This window comes from Ranitomeya imitator, chromosome 1, assembly GCF_032444005.1.
Source record: "Ranitomeya imitator isolate aRanImi1 chromosome 1, aRanImi1.pri, whole genome shotgun sequence".
NCBI lineage: Eukaryota > Metazoa > Chordata > Amphibia > Anura > Dendrobatidae > Ranitomeya > Ranitomeya imitator.
The window spans coordinates 205,777,879-205,795,388 of NC_091282.1; positions in this window are offsets into that span (position 1 = coordinate 205,777,879).

The window sequence follows — 17,510 nt, forward strand, 5'->3', positions numbered from 1 at the left end:
CCAGCTTTACTGCCCCCTCTGTGTCCAGCTTTACTGCCCCCTCTGTGTCCAGCCTTCTGCCCCCCCTGTGTCCAGCTTTACTGCCCCCCTGTGTCCAGGCTTCTGCCCCCCTGTGTCCAGCTTTACTGCCCCCTCTGTGTCCAGCCTTCTGCCCCCCCTGTGTCCAGCTTTACTGCCCCCGTGTCCAGCGGCCTTCTGCCCCCCTGTGTCCAGCTTTACTGCCCCCTCTGTGTCCAGCTTTACTGCCCCCTCTGTGTCCAGCCTTCTGCCCCCCCTGTGTCCAGCTTTACTGCCCCCCTGTGTCCAGCCTTCTGCCCCCCCGTGTCCAGCTTTACTGCCCCCCTGTGTCCAGCGGCCTTCTGCCCCCTGTGTCCAGCTTTACTGCCCCCTCTGTGTCCAGCTTTACTGCCCCCTCTGTGTCCAGCCTTCTGCCCCCCCGTGTCCAGCTTTACTGCCCCCTGTGTTCAGCTTTACTGCCCCCCTGTGTCCAGCGGCCTTCTACCCCCTCTGTGTCCAGCTTTACTGACCCCTCTGTGTCCAGCTTTACTGCCCCCCTGTGTCCAGCCTTCTGCCCCCCCTGTGTCCAGCTTTACTGCCCCCTGTGTCCAGCCTTCTGCCCCCCTGTGTCCAGCTTTACTGCCCCCCTGTGTCCAGCCTTCTGCCCCCCTGTGTCCAGCTTTACTGTCCCCCTGTGTCCAGCAGCCTTCTGCCCCCCCTGTGTCCAGCTTTACTGCCCCTCTGTGTCCAGCTTTACTGCCCCCTCTGTGTCCAGCCTTCTGCCCCCCCTGTGTCCAGCTTTACTGCCCCCGTGTCCAGCCTTCTGCCCCCCCTGTGTCCAGCTTTACTGCCCCCTCTGTGTCCAGCTTTACTGCCCCCTCTGTGTCCAGCCTTCTGCCCCCTCTGTGTTCAGCTTTACTGCCCCCTCTGTGTCCAGCCTTCTGCCCCCCCTGTGTCCAGCTTTACTGCCCCCCTGTGTCCAGGCTTCTGCCCCCCTGTGTCCAGCTTTACTGCCCCCTCTGTGTCCAGCCTTCTGCCCCCCCTGTGTCCAGCTTTACTGCCCCCGTGTCCAGCGGCCTTCTGCCCCCCTGTGTCCAGCTTTACTGCCCCCTCTGTGTCCAGCTTTACTGCCCCCTCTGTGTCCAGCCTTCTGCCCCCCCTGTGTCCAGCTTTACTGCCCCCCTGTGTCCAGCCTTCTGCCCCCCCGTGTCCAGCTTTACTGCCCCCCTGTGTCCAGCGGCCTTCTGCCCCCTGTGTCCAGCTTTACTGCCCCCTCTGTGTCCAGCTTTACTGCCCCCTCTGTGTCCAGCCTTCTGCCCCCCCGTGTCCAGCTTTACTGCCCCCTGTGTTCAGCTTTACTGCCCCCCTGTGTCCAGCGGCCTTCTACCCCCTCTGTGTCCAGCTTTACTGACCCCTCTGTGTCCAGCTTTACTGCCCCCCTGTGTCCAGCCTTCTGCCCCCCCTGTGTCCAGCTTTACTGCCCCCTGTGTCCAGCCTTCTGCCCCCCTGTGTCCAGCTTTACTGCCCCCCTGTGTCCAGCCTTCTGCCCCCCTGTGTCCAGCTTTACTGTCCCCCTGTGTCCAGCGGCCTTCTGCCCCCCCTGTGTCCAGCTTTACTGCCCCTCTGTGTCCAGCTTTACTGCCCCCTCTGTGTCCAGCCTTCTGCCCCCCCTGTGTCCAGCTTTACTGCCCCCGTGTCCAGCCTTCTGCCCCCCCTGTGTCCAGCTTTACTGCCCCCTCTGTGTCCAGCTTTACTGCCCCCTCTGTGTTCAGCTTTACTGCCCCCTCTGTGTCCAGCCTTCTGCCCCCCCTGTGTCCAGCTTTACTGCCCCCTCTGTGTCCAGCCTTCTGCCCCCCCTGTGTCCAGCTTTACTGCCCCCCTGTGTCCAGCGGCCTTCTGCCCCCCGTGTCCAGCTTTACTGCCCCCGTGTCCAGCTTTACTGCCCCCTCTGTGTCCAGCCTTCTGCCCCCCGTGTCCAGCTTTACTGCCCCCCTGTGTCCAGCGGCCTTCTGCCCCCTCTGTGTCCAGCTTTCTGCCCCCCCTCCGTGTCCAGCTTTCTGCCCCCCCCCCTGTGTCCAGCTTTCTGCCCCCCCGTGTCCAGCTTTCTGCCCCCTCTGTGTCCAGATTTCTGCCCCCCCCCTGTGTCCAGCTTTACTGTCCCCTCTGTGTCCAGCTTTACTGCCCCCTCTGTGTCCAGCCTTCTGCCCCCCCCTGTGTCCAGCTTTACTGCCCCCGTGTCCAGCCTTCTGCCCCCCCTGTGTCCAGCTTTACTGCCCCCTCTGTGTCCAGCTTTACTGCCCCCTCTGTGTCCAGCTTTACTGCCCCCTCTGTGTCCAGCCTTCTGCCCCCCCTGTGTCCAGCTTTACTGCCCCCCTGTGTCCAGGCTTCTGCCCCCCCTGTGTCCAGCTTTACTGCCCCCTCTGTGTCCAGCCTTCTGCCCCCCCTGTGTCCAGCTTTACTGCCCCCGTGTCCAGCGGCCTTCTGCCCCCCTGTGTCCAGCTTTACTGCCCCCTCTGTGTCCAGCTTTACTGCCCCCTCTGTGTCCAGCCTTCTGCCCCCCCTGTGTCCAGCTTTACTGCCCCCCTGTGTCCAGCCTTCTGCCCCCCCGTGTCCAGCTTTACTGCCCCCCTGTGTCCAGCGGCCTTCTGCCCCCCTGTGTCCAGCTTTACTGCCCCCTCTGTGTCCAGCTTTACTGCCCCCTCTGTGTCCAGCCTTCTGCCCCCCCGTGTCCAGCTTTACTGCCCCCTGTGTCCAGCTTTACTGCCCCCCTGTGTCCAGCGGCCTTTTACCTCCTCTGTGTCCAGCTTTACTGACCCCTCTGTGTCCAGCTTTACTGCCCCCCTGTGTCCAGCCTTCTGCCCCCCCTGTGTCCAGCTTTACTGCCCCCTGTGTCCAGCCTTCTGCCCCCCCTGTGTCCAGCTTTACTGCCCCCCTGTGTCCAGCCTTCTGCCCCCCCTGTGTCCAGCTTTACTGTCCCCCTGTGTCCAGCGGCCTTCTGCCCCCCCTGTGTCCAGCTTTACTGCCCCCTCTGTGTCCAGCTTTACTGCCCCCTCTGTGTCCAGCCTTCTGCCCCCCCCTGTGTCCAGCTTTACTGCCCCCGTGTCCAGCCTTCTGCCCCCCCTGTGTCCAGCTTTACTGCCCCCTCTGTGTCCAGCTTTACTGCCCCCTCTGTGTCCAGCCTTCTGCCCCCTCTGTGTTCAGCTTTACTGCCCCCTCTGTGTCCAGCCTTCTGCCCCCCCCTGTGTCCAGCTTTACTGCCCCCTCTGTGTCCAGCCTTCTGCCCCCCCTGTGTCCAGCTTTACTGCCCCCCTGTGTCCAGCGGCCTTCTGCCCCCCGTGTCCAGCTTTACTGCCCCCGTGTCCAGCTTTACTGCCCCCTCTGTGTCCAGCCTTCTGCCCCCCGTGTCCAGCTTTACTGCCCCCCTGTGTCCAGCGGCCTTCTGCCCCCTCTGTGTCCAGCTTTCTGCCCCCCCTCCGTGTCCAGCTTTCTGCCCCCCCCTGTGTCCAGCTTTCTGCCCCCCCGTGTCCAGCTTTCTGCCCCCTCTGTGTCCAGATTTCTGCCCCCCCCCTGTGTCCAACTTTACTGTCCCCTCTGTGTCCAGCTTTACTGCCCCCTCTGTGTCCAGCCTTCTGCCCCCCCCTGTGTCCAGCTTTACTGCCCCCGTGTCCAGCCTTCTGCCCCCCCTGTGTCCAGCTTTACTGCCCCCTCTGTGTCCAGCTTTACTGCCCCCTCTGTGTCCAGCTTTACTGCCCCCTCTGTGTCCAGCCTTCTGCCCCCCCTGTGTCCAGCTTTACTGCCCCCCTGTGTCCAGGCTTCTGCCCCCCCTGTGTCCAGCTTTACTGCCCCCTCTGTGTCCAGCCTTCTGCCCCCCCTGTGTCCAGCTTTACTGCCCCCGTGTCCAGCGGCCTTCTGCCCCCCTGTGTCCAGCTTTACTGCCCCCTCTGTGTCCAGCTTTACTGCCCCCTCTGTGTCCAGCCTTCTGCCCCCCCTGTGTCCAGCTTTACTGCCCCCCTGTGTCCAGCCTTCTGCCCCCCCGTGTCCAGCTTTACTGCCCCCCTGTGTCCAGCGGCCTTCTGCCCCCCTGTGTCCAGCTTTACTGCCCCCTCTGTGTCCAGCTTTACTGCCCCCTCTGTGTCCAGCCTTCTGCCCCCCCGTGTCCAGCTTTACTGCCCCCTGTGTCCAGCTTTACTGCCCCCCTGTGTCCAGCGGCCTTTTACCCCCTCTGTGTCCAGCTTTACTGACCCCTCTGTGTCCAGCTTTACTGCCCCCCTGTGTCCAGCCTTCTGCCCCCCCTGTGTCCAGCTTTACTGCCCCCTGTGTCCAGCCTTCTGCCCCCCCTGTGTCCAGCTTTACTGCCCCCCTGTGTCCAGCCTTCTGCCCCCCCTGTGTCCAGCTTTACTGTCCCCCTGTGTCCAGCGGCCTTCTGCCCCCCCTGTGTCCAGCTTTACTGCCCCCTCTGTGTCCAGCTTTACTGCCCCCTCTGTGTCCAGCCTTCTGCCCCCCCTGTGTCCAGCTTTACTGCCCCCCTGTGTCCAGCCTTCTGCCCCCCCTGTGTCCAGCTTTACTGCCCCCCTGTGTCCAGCCTTCTGCCCCCCCTGTGTCCAGCTTTACTGCCCCCCTGTGTCCAGCGGCCTTCTGCCCCCCCTGTGTCCAGCTTTACTTCCCCCTCTGTGTCCAGCTTTACTGCCCCCTCTGTGTCCAGCTTTACTGCCCCCTCTGTGTCCAGCCTTCTGCCCCCCCTGTGTCCAGCTTTACTGCCCCCCTGTGTCCAGCGGCCTTCTGCCCCCCATGTCCAGCTTTACTGCCCCCCTGTGTCCAGCTTTACTGCCCCCTCTGTGTCCAGCCTTCTGCCCCCCGTGTCCAGCTTTACTGCCCCCCTGTGTCCAGCGGCCTTCTGCCCCCTCTGTGTCCAGCTTTACTGCCCCCTCTGTGTCCAGCCTTCTGCCCCCCCCCCCCCCCCCGGATCGCCGCTCTCAATAGAAAAAAAAAAAAAGTTCTGCTTACCTGCCGCGTTCCTGATCTCTCCACGCAGCTGCACTGTGCACTCGCCGGCGACTGACAATGACGTCAGACGCCGGCGACCTGCACGCTGCGGCTGGCGGCTGTTAACTATTGACGTGCGGGCGCGGGCCCGCATGTCAATAGCGTACAGCTGTAGCGCCGGCCGCCGCTAAGGGCCCGGTTCAGCCTGCGGCTGCCGGTAGGGGCCCGTTGAGCAGGTAAGAGGGGGCCCGATGCGGTCCCCCTCTGCTCACCGGGCCCCATACGCCAGTCACGGCTGTAATGCCCTGATGGCGGCCCTGCAGGGAGGAAGTGGGAAGAGCATATTATCAGCGCGCATGCCAGAGGTCACAGGGATTCGCCAGCGCAGAAGATCCCTGAATGAAGTCCATAGACGGAAGGAAGAGGTACAGATTGTGGTGACTCGCAGGGCGCAGGCGCAGGATTCCGGCACCATAACTGACATGCGAGGGGGGTAGTATTACCATGAAGACAGGAGGTGGGGATTTTTTACAGCACCGCACGCCCTGGAGCCTGGAAGAAATCATTAGCATATAGACAGAATATAACATTTCTCAGCAAAAAGACCATTAATATGAGGCAGACAGGTAGGACTACTGTAACATTTCTATAACCTGTATGCCAATATTAATAGGTTATATACGTCCCAGGGCTGACAAATTCCCTTTAAAGCACCACTCCAGCAATTTTTTTTTATTTCACTGCTGGAGTGACGCCTTAAAATCAAGACCTCTAGCGACTGTCTGATGCTCACCTTCCGGCGTCTTCATCTGTTTTTGCCTCCGCTCGGCTCATCTCTTGCAGTTTGTGACCTGTCCGTTGTCCCGGTGTTTCATGGAGCGGCACAGAGGTCTATAATCAATGTAAGTCTATGAGAGCCTCGTTCTCGCCTCTTTCTGTCTTTCATAGACTTACATTGAGCGCTTGTGACACAGTTTCTAACTTCTGGCCAGTCAAAAGCTGCACTCACAAGTTTAAGCTGTGGGACTGGAGCGGTGCCAAAAAACGGTGAATACACTGGAGGATGAGTATATGACCGGGGCAGGGGACTTGCGCTTAAAGCACCACTCCAGCTGCGATAAAAAAAACCCTGCTGGAGTGGTGCTTTAATAATAAGCAATTTATTATTATAACTTTAATAAAGGTTTGGAATAAATGTCTGCAGTCACTTTACGTGACTCCAGACTGCCAAATCATGACAGGGAGCGCCTGCTCCATGAGCCCGCAATATCACTGGCATTATCAGGTGGTCATGGACCCCATGTTTGCTATGTGGATGTGTTCACTAGAAAGGTTTGGTTTCTCTCAATACAAGAGAATTGAGAGAAGCCGAAAGAGTCATCACATGATCGTCTGCTGACATCAGCGATGCTGGAGCCATTTTTACTGTACATGGGGGGACTCCGGATACATTATTAAATGCTAAGTGGGCACTTAGGCATTAATGTTTTAGGGACACGCAGAGTATTGTCACCATCAAAGTTGCATATCGGGTATTATTACTATTTAGGGACAAAATGTGGAGGGCACTAGCACACGGCTTTAATATTTACTAGGGGCAAATTTTAGGATCTAGAGAACACAAAGGTGGCATTTTTACTATGTAAGGGGCACAGTGGTGGCAGGATTATGCAAGACGGTTGGAGGAGCCGTTATTGTACCACACAGCAGGTGCTGTAGGACACATACAGCAGCAGCGGCTCAGTATTGGGGTATCAGGTGCAGTAGGACACATATGGCAGCAGTGGCTCAGTATTGGGGTATCAGGTGCAGTAGGACACATATGGCAGCAGTGGCTCTGTATTGGGTATCAGGTGCTGTAGGACACATATGGCAGCAGTGGCTCAGTATTGGGGCATCAGGTGCTGTAGGACACATACGGCAGCAGCGGCTCAGTATTGGGGTATCAGGTGCTGTAGTACACATATGGCAGCAGTGGCTCAGTATTGGGTATCAGGTGCTGTAGTACACATATGGCAGCAGTGGCTCAGTATTGGGGTACCAGGTGCTGTAGGACACATATGGCAGCAGCGGCTCAGTATTGGGCATCAGGTGCTGTAGGACACATATGGCAGCAGTGGCTCTGTATTGGGTATCAGATGCTGTGGGACACATATGGCAGCAGCGGCTCAGTATTGGGGTACCAGATGCTGTAGGACACATATGGCAGCAGCGGCTCAGTATTGGGGTAACAGGTGCTGTAGGACACATATCGCAGCAGTGGCTCTGTATTGGGTATCAGGTGCTGTAGGACACATATGGCAGCAGCGGCTCAGTATTGGGGTATCAGGTGCTGGAGTACACATATGCCAGCAGTGGCTCAGTATTGGGCTATCAGGTGCTGTAGTACATATGGCAGCAGTGGCTCAGTATTGGGGTATCAGGTGCTGTAGGACACATATGGCAGCAGCGGCTCAGTATTGGGGTATCAGGTGCTGTAGGACACATATGGCAGCAGCGGCTCAGTATTTGGGTATCAGGTGCTGTAGTACATATGGCAGCAGCGGCTCAGTATTGGGGTATCAGGTGCTGTAGTACATATGGCAGCAACGGCTCAGTATTGGGGTATCAGGTGCTGTAGTACACATGGCAGCAGCGGCTCAGTATTGGGGTATCAGGTGCTGTAGGACACATATGGCAGCAGCGGCTCAGTATTGGGGTATCAGGTGCTGTAGGACACATATGGCAGCAGCGGCTCAGTATTGGGGTACCAGGTGCTGTAGGACACATATGGCAGCAGCGGCTCAGTATTGGGGTATCAGGTGATGTAGGACACATATGGCAGCAGAGGCTCAGTATTGGGGTACCAGGTGCTGTAGGACACATATGGCAGCAACGGCTCAGTATTGGGGTATCAGGTGCTGTAGTACATAAGGCAGCAGCGGCTCAGTATTGGGGTATCAGGTGCTGTAGTACATAAGGCAGCAGCGGCTCAGTATTGGGGTATCAGGTGCTGTAGTACATATGGCAGCAGTGGCTCAGTATTGGGGTATCAGGTGCTGTAGGACACATATGCAGCAGTGGCTCTGTATTGGGTATCAGGTGCTGTAGGACACATATGGCAGCAGCGGCTCAGTATTGGGGTATCAGGTGCTGTAGGACACATACGGCAGCAGTGGCTCAGTATTGGGGTATCAGGTGCTGTAGGACACATATGGCAGCAGTGGCTCTGTATTGGGTATCAGGTGCTGTAGGACACATATGGCAGCAGCGGCTCAGTATTGGGGTATCAGGTGCTGTAGGACACATATGGCAGCAGCGGCTCAGTATTGGGGTATCAGGTGCTGTAGTACATAAGGCAGCAGCGGCTCAGTATTGGGGTATCAGGTGCTGTAGTACATAAGGCAGCAGCGGCTCAGTATTGAGGTATCAGGTGCTGTAGTACATAAGGCAGCAGCGGCTCAGTATTGGGGTACCAGGTACTATAGGACACATATGGCAGCAGCGGCTCAGTATTGGGGTATCAGGTGCTGTAGGACACATATGGCAGCAGCGGCTCAGTATTGGGGTACCAGGTGCTGTAGGACACATATGGCAGCAGCGGCTCAGCATTGGGGTATCAGGTGCTGTAGTACATAAGGCAGCAGCGGCTCAGTATTGGGGTATCAGGTGCTGTAGTACATATGGCAGCAGTGGCTCAGTATTGGGGTATCAGGTGCTGTAGGACACATATGGCAGCAGTGGCTCAGTATTGGGGTATCAGGTGCTGTAGGACACATATGGCAGCAGTGGCTCAGTATTGGGTATCAGGTGCTGTAGGACACATATGGCAGCTGTGGCTCTGTATTGGGTATCAGATGCTGTGGGACACATATGGCAGCAGCGGCTCAGTATTGGGGTAACAGGTGCTGTAGGACACATATCGCAGCAGTGGCTCTGTATTGGGTATCAGGTGCTGTAGTACATAAGGCAGCAGCGGCTCAGTATTGGGGTATCAGGTGCTGTAGTACATATGGCAGCAGTGGCTCAGTATTGGGGTATCAGGTGCTGTAGGACACATATGCAGCAGTGGCTCTGTATTGGGTATCAGGTGCTGTAGGACACATATGGCAGCAGCGGCTCAGTATTGGGGTATCAGGTGCTGTAGGACACATACGGCAGCAGTGGCTCAGTATTGGGGTATCAGGTGCTGTAGGACACATATGGCAGCAGTGGCTCTGTATTGGGTATCAGGTGCTGTAGGACACATATGGCAGCAGCGGCTCAGTATTGGGGCATCAGGTGCTGTAGGATACATATGGCAGCAGCGGCTCAGTATTGGGGTATCAGGTGCTGTAGTACATAAGGCAGCAGCGGCTCAGTATTGGGGTATCAGGTGCTGTAGTACATAAGGCAGCAGCGGCTCAGTATTGAGGTATCAGGTGCTGTAGTACATAAGGCAGCAGCGGCTCAGTATTGGGGTACCAGGTACTATAGGACACATATGGCAGCAGCGGCTCAGTATTGGGGTATCAGGTGCTGTAGGACACATATGGCAGCAGCGGCTCAGTATTGGGGTACCAGGTGCTGTAGGACACATATGGCAGCAGCGGCTCAGCATTGGGGTATCAGGCGCTGTAGTACATAAGGCAGCAGCGGCTCAGTATTGGGGTATCAGGTGCTGTAGTACATATGGCAGCAGTGGCTCAGTATTGGGGTATCAGGTGCTGTAGGACACATATGGCAGCAGTGGCTCAGTATTGGGGTATCAGGTGCTGTAGGACACATATGGCAGCAGTGGCTCAGTATTGGGTATCAGGTGCTGTAGGACACATATGGCAGCAGTGGCTCTGTATTGGGTATCAGATGCTGTGGGACACATATGGCAGCAGCGGCTCAGTATTGGGGTAACAGCTGCTGTAGGACACATATCGCAGCAGTGGCTCTGTATTGGGTATCAGGTGCTGTAGGACACATATGGCAGCAGCGGCTCAGTATTGGGGTAACAGGTGCTGTAGGACACATATGGCAGCAGCGGCTCAGTATTGGGGTAACAGATGCTGTAGGACACATATCGCAGCAGTGGATCTGTATTGGGTATCAGGTGCTGTAGGACACATATGGCAGCAGCGGCTCATTATTGGGGTATCAGGTGCTGTAGGACACATATGGCAGCAGCAGCTCAGTATTGGGGTATCAGGTGCTGTAGGACACATATGGCAGCAGCGGCTCAGTATTGGGGTATCAGGTGCTGTAGTACATAAGGCAGCAGTGGCTCAGTATTGGGGTATCAGGTGCTGTAGGACACATATGGCAGCAGTGGCTCAGTATTGGGGTATCAGGTGCTGTAGGACACATATGGCAGCAGTGGCTCTGTATTGGGTATCAGGTGCTGTAGGACACATATGGCAGCAGCGGCTCAGTATTGGGGTATCAGGTGCTGTAGTACACATGGCAGCAGCGGCTCAGTATTGGGGTATCAGGTGCTGTAGGACACATATGGCAGCAGCGGCTCAGTATTGGGGTATCAGGTGCTGTAGTACACATGGCAGCAGCGGCTCAGTATTGGGTATCAGGTGCTGTAGGACACATATGGCAGCAGCGGCTCAGTATTGGGGTATCAGGTGCTGTAGGACACATATGGCAGCAGTGGCTCAGTATTGGGTATCAGGTGCTGTAGGACACATATGGCAGCAGCAGCTCAGTATTGGGGTATCAGGTGCTGTAGGACACATATGGCAGCAGCGGCTCAGTATTGGGGTATCAGGTGCAGTAATAGGGACACATATGGCAGCAGCGACTCAGTATTGGGGTACCAGATGCTGTAGGACACATATGGCAGCAGTGGCTCAGTATTGGGTATCAGGTGCTGTAGGACACATATGGCAGCAGCGGCTCAGTATTGGAGTATCAGGTGCTGTAGGACACATATGGCAGCAGTGGCTCTGTATTGGGTATCAGGTACTGTAGGACACATATGGCAGCAGCGGCACAGTATTGGGGTATCAGGTGCTGTAGGACACATATGTCAGCAGTGGCTCAGTATTGGGTATCAGGTGTTGTAAGAAACATATGGCAGCAGCGGCTTAGTATTGGGGTATCAGGTGCTGTAGTACACATGGCAGCAGCGGCTCAGTATTGGGGTATCAGGTGCTGTAGTACATATGGCAGCAGTGGCTCAGTATTGGGGTATCAGGTGCTGTAGTACACATGGCAGCAGTGGCTCAGTATTGGGGTATCAGGTGCTGTAGGACACTGTTGTGAATTCTGTTGTCGAACTCCCTCCTGTGGTCGTGAATGGTACTTCGGCGAGTTCTGTCTATGGGCTCCCTCTGGTGGCTGTGAGTGAAGCTGCTGCTTCTGAGGTTCCTTACACAGGTGACGTGGTTTATCCTTTGGTTGACTGCTCTATTTAACTCCTCTCAGATCGTTACTCCATGCCAGCTGTCAATGTTTTTGCATTGGTTCAGTTCGCTCCTGGATCTCTCTGGTGACCTGCCTTCTCCTGCAGAAGCTAAGTTCCTGATAGTCATTATTTGTTCATTGTTTTCTTGTCCAGCTGGTTTTCATGATTTTGTCTTGCTAGCTGGAAGCTCTGGGATGCAGAGTGGCCCCTCCGCACCGTGAGTCGGTGCGGAGGTCTTTTTTTTGCACACTCTGCGTGGTCTTTTGTAGGTTTTTGTGCTGATCGCAAAGTTACCTTTCCTATCCTCTGTCTATTTAGTAAGTCTGGCCTCCCTTTGCTAAAACCTGTTTCATTTCTGCGTTTGTGACTTTCATCTTTACTCACAGTCAATATATGTGGGGGGCTTCCTTTACCTTTGGGGAATTTCTCTGAGGCAAGGTAGGCTTTGTTTTCTATCTCTAGGGCTAGATAGTTCTTAGAAAAAAAAACACAAAATTGAGCTTAACTTAAGTTGGTATACATGCAGAGTTAAAACGCATGTTAAAAATGGCCACAAAACATAAAACCTACAAGAGAAAAAAGTAAATGAAAACCCTGATATAACTAAGTAAAAAAAGCAAAAATGCATTTAAATAACACAGAGTTTTTAGTAATACTGTTTTTTGATAAAAAAATAGCACAAAAGCCATCCCACCTCGTCACGGTAACTCTGATCGGGACAGTCCTAAACTATCTAATATTAAAACCTTACCATGTGTCAATGTTGACCTCAGTGTGAATAAGGGCAGATGAAAGGATTGCGCCCAAACAGTGAAACACTAGACTAGGGAAGCCTTATATAGTTTCTAGCTCAGAAACAGGGAGGCCACACCCCGGATTGCACAGAATGCAACAATACACAGAAAAAAAAAAAACACAAAATTGAGCTTAACTTAAGTTGGTATACATGCAGAGGTAAAACGCATGTTAAAAATGGCCACAAAACATAAAACCTACAAGAGAAAAAAGTAAATGAAAACCCTGATATAACTAAGTAAAAAAAGCAAAAATGCATTTAAATAACACAGAGTTTTTAGTAATACTGTTTTTTGATCAAAAAATAGCACAAAAGCCATCCCACCTCGTCACGGTAACTCTGATCGGGACAGTCCTAAACTATCTAATATTAAAACCTTACCATGTGTCAATGTTGACCTCAGTGTGAATAAGGGCAGATGAAAGGACTGCGCCCAAACAGTGAAACACTAGACTAGGGAAGCCTTATATAGTTTCTAGCTCAGAAACAGGGAGGCCACACCCCGGATTGCACAGAATGCAACAATACACAGAAAAAAAAAAAACACAAAATTGAGCTTAACTTAAGTTGGTATACATGCAGAGGTAAAACGCATGTTAAAAATGGCCACAAAACATAAAACCTACAAGAGAAAAAAGTAAATGAAAACCCTGATATAACTAAGTAAAAAAAAGCAAAAATGCATTTAAATAACACAGAGTTTTTAGTAATACTGTTTTTTGATAAAAAAATAGCACAAAAGCCATCCCACCTCGTCACGGTAACTCTGATCGGGACAGTCCTAAACTATCTAATATTAAAACCTTACCATGTGTCAATGTTGACCTCAGTGTGAATAAGGGCAGATGAAAGGACTGCGCCCAAACAGTGAAACACTAGACTAGGGAAGCCTTATATAGTTTCACACTGAGGTCAACATTGACACATGGTAAGGTTTTAATATTAGATAGTTTAGGACTGTCCCGATCAGAGTTACCGTGACGAGGTGGGATGTCTTTTGTGCTATTTTTTGATCAAAAAACAGTATTACTAAAAACTCTGTGTTATTTAAATGCATTTTTGCTTTTTTTACTTAGTTATATCAGGGTTTTCATTTACTTTTTTCTCTTGTAGGTTTTATGTTTTGTGGCCATTTTTAACATGCGTTTTACCTCTGCATGTATACCAACTTAAAGGGAACCTGTCACCCCGTTTTTTGAGATTGAGCTATAAATACTGTTAAATAGGGCCTGTGCTGTGTGTTCCTATAGTGTATGTAGTGTACCCCGATTCCCCATGTATGCTGAGAAATAACTTACCAAAGTCGCCGTTTTCGCCTGTCAATCAGGCTGGTCAGGTCGGGAGGGCGTGGTGACATCGCTGGTTCTTCCTCAGCTTTACGTTGGTGGCGTAGTGGCGTAGTGGTGAACAAGCAGCGCGCGATCTGCGCTGTCATCCCTTTCGTCGGTGGGGGCGGCCATCTTCCTGGGGCCGCGCGTGCGCAGATCGAGTGCTCTGCTGCACGGGGCTTCAGGAAAATGGCCGCGGGATGCCGCGCGTGCGCATTAGAGATCGCGGCGGCCATTTTCCCAAAGCCGAGATGCAAACTTCCCTAGTCTAGTGTTTCACTGTTTGGGCGCAATCCTTTCATCTGCCCTTATTCACACTGAGGTCAACATTGACACATGGTTACCGTGACGAGGTGGGATGGCTTTTGTGCTATTTTTTGATCAAAAAACAGTATTACTGGAAACTCTGTTATTTAAATGCATTTTTGCTTTTTTTACTTAGTTATATCAGGGTTTTCATTTACTTTTTTCTCTTCTAGATAGTTCTTAGGCTGTGACGAGGCGCCTAGGTCTGGTCAGGAGCGCTCCACGGCTATTTTTAGTGTGTGTGATAGAATTAGGGCTTGCGGTCAGCAGAGCTCCCACATCCCAGAGCTCCTCCTGTATGAGGTTTAACTATCAGGTCATTCCAGATGCTCCTAACCACCAGGTCATAACAGGACACATATGGCAGCAGTGGCTCTGTATTGGGTATCAGGTACTGTAGGACACATATGGCAGCAGTGGCTCAGTACTGGGGTATCAGGTGCTGTAAGACACATATGGCAGCAGTGGCTCTGTATTGGGTATCAGGTGCTGTAGGACACATATGGCAGCAGTGGCTCAGTATTGGGTATCAGGTGCTGTAGGACACATATGGCAGCAGCGGCTCAGTATTTGGGTATCAGGTGCAGTAATAGGGACACATATGGCAGCAGTGGCTCTGTATTGGGTATCAGGTGCTGTAGGACACATATGGCAGCAGCGGCTCAGTATTGGGTATCAGGTGCTGTAGGACACATATGGCAGCAGCGGCTCAGTATTGGGGTACCAGATGCTTTAGGACACATATGGCAGCAACGGCTTAGTATTGGGGTATCAGGTGCTGTAGTACACATATGGCAGCAGTGGCTCAGTATTGGGGTATCAGGTGCTGTAGTACATATGGCAGCAATGGCTCAGTATTGGGGTATCAGGTGCTGTAGTACATATGGCAGCAATGGCTCAGTATTGGGGTATCAGGTGCTGTAGTACACATGGCAGCAGCGGCTCAGTATTGGGGTATCAGGTGCTGTAGGACACATATGGCAGCAGCGGCTCAGTATTGGGGTATCAGGTGCTGTAGGACACATACGGCAGCAGCGGCTCAGTATTGGGGTATCAGGTGCTGTAGGACACATACGGCAGCAGCGGCTCAGTATTGGGGTATCAGGTGCTGTAGGACACATACGACAGCAGTGGCTCAGTATTGGGGTATCAGGTGCTGTAGGACACATATGGCAGCAGTGGCTCAGTATTGGGTATCAGGTGCTGTAGGACACATATGGCAGCAGCGGCTCAGTATTGGAGTATCAGGTGCTGTAGGACACGTATGGCAGCAGTAGCTCTGTATTGGGTATCAGGTGCTGTAGGACACATATGGCAGCAGTGGCTCAGTATTGGGGTATCAGGTGCTGTAGGACACATATGGCAGCAGCGGCTCAGTATTGGGGTATCAGGTGCTGTAGCACACATATGGCAGCAGCGGCTCAGTATTGGGGTACCAGATGCTGTAGGACACATATGGTTGCAACGGCTCAGTATTGGGGTATCAGGTGCTGTAGTACACATATGGCAGTAGTGGCTCCGTATTGGGGTATCAGGTGCTGTAGTACATATGGCAGCAGCGGCTCAGTACTGGGGTATCAAGTGCTGTAGTACATATGGCAGCAACGGCTCAGTATTGGGGTATCAGGTGCTGTAGGACACATACGGCAGCAGCGGCTCAGTATTGGGGTATCAGGTGCTGTAGGACACATATGGCAGCAGCGGCTCAGTATTTGGGTATCAGGTGCTGTAGGACACATACGGCAGCAGCGGCTCAGTATTGGGGTATCAGGTGCTGTAGGACACATACGGCAGCAGCAGCTCAGTATTGGGGTATCAGGTACTGTAGGACACATATGGCAGCAGTGGCTCAGTATTGGGTATCAGGTGCTGTGGGACACATATGGCAGCAGCGGCTCAGTATTGGGCGATCAGGTGCTGTAGGACACATACGGCAGCAGCGGCTCAGTATTGGGGTATCAGGTGCTGTAGGACACATGGCAGCAGTGGCTCAGTATTGGGGTATCAGGTGCTGTAGGACACATATGGCAGCAGTGGCTCAGTATTGGGGTATCAGGTGCTGTAGGACACATATGGCAGCAACGGCTCAGTATTGGGGTATCAGGTGCTGTAGTACACATATGGCAGTAGTGGCTCAGTATTGGGGTATCAGGTGCTGTAGTACATACGGCAGCAGCGGCTCAGTATTGGGGTATCAGGTGCTGTAGTACATATGGCAGCAATGGCTCAGTATTGGGGTATCAGGTGCTGTAGTACACATGGCAGCAGCGGCTCAGTATTGGGGTATCAGGTGCTGTAGGACACATACGGCAGCAGCGGCTCAGTATTGGGGTATCAGGTGCTGTAGGACACATACGGCAGCAGCGGCTCAGTATTGGGGTATCAGGTGCTGTAGGACACATACGGCAGCAGCGGCTCAGTATTGGGGTATCAGGTGCTGTAGGACACATACGACAGCAGTGGCTCAGTATTGGGGTATCAGGTGCTGTAGGACACATATGGCAGCAGTGGCTCAGTATTGGGGTATCAGGTGCTGTAGGACACATATGGCAGCAGCGGCTCAGTATTGGAGTATCAGGTGCTGTAGGACACATATGGCAGCAGCGGCTCAGTATTGGGGTATCAGGTGCTGTAGGACACATATGGCAGCAGCGGCTCAGTATTGGGGTATCAGGTGCTGTAGGACACATATGGCAGCAGCGGCTCAGTATTGGGGTATCAGGTGCTGTAGGACACATATGGCAGCAGCGGCTCAGTATTGGGGTACCAGATGCTGTAGGACACATATGGTTGCAACGGCTCAGTATTGGGGTATCAGGTGCTGTAGTACACATATGGCAGTAGTGGCTCAGTATTGGGGTATCAGGTGCTGTAGTACATATGGCAGCAGCGGCTCAGTACTGGGGTATCAAGTGCTGTAGTACATATGGCAGCAACGGCTCAGTATTGGGTTATCAGGTGCTGTAGTACACATGGCAGCAGCGGCTCAGTATTGGGGTATCAGGTGCTGTAGGACACATATGGCAGCAGCGGCTCAGTATTGGGGTATCAGGTGATGTAGGACACATACGGCAGCAGCGGCTCAGTATTGGGGTATCAGGTGCTGTAGGACACATACGGCAGCAGCAGCTCAGTATTGGGGTATCAGGTACTGTAGGACACATATGGCAGCAGTGGCTCAGTATTGGGTATCAGGTGCTGTGGGACACATATGGCAGCAGCGGCTCAGTATTGGGGGGTCAGGTGCTGTAGGACACATACGGCAGCAGCGGCTCAGTATTGGGGTATCAGGTGCTGTAGGACACATGGCAGCAGTGGCTCAGTATTGGGGTATCAGGTGCTGTAGGACACATATGGCAGCAGTGGCTCAGTATTGGGGTATCAGGTGCTGTAGGACACATATGGCAGCAGTGGCTCAGTATTGGGTATCAGGTGCTGTAGGACACATATGGCAACAGCGGCTCAGTATTGGAGTATCAGGTGCTGTAGGACACATATGGCAGCAGTGGCTCTGTATTGGGTATCAGGTGCTGTAGGACACATATGGCAGCAGCGGCTCAGTATTGGGGTATCAGGTGCTGTAGGACACATATGGCAGCAGCGGCTCAGTATTGGGGTACCAGATGCTGTAGGACACATATGGTAGCAACGGCTCAGTATTGGGGTATCAGGTGCTGTAGTACACATATGGCAGTAGTGGCTCAGTATTGGGGTATCAGGTGCTGTAGTACATATG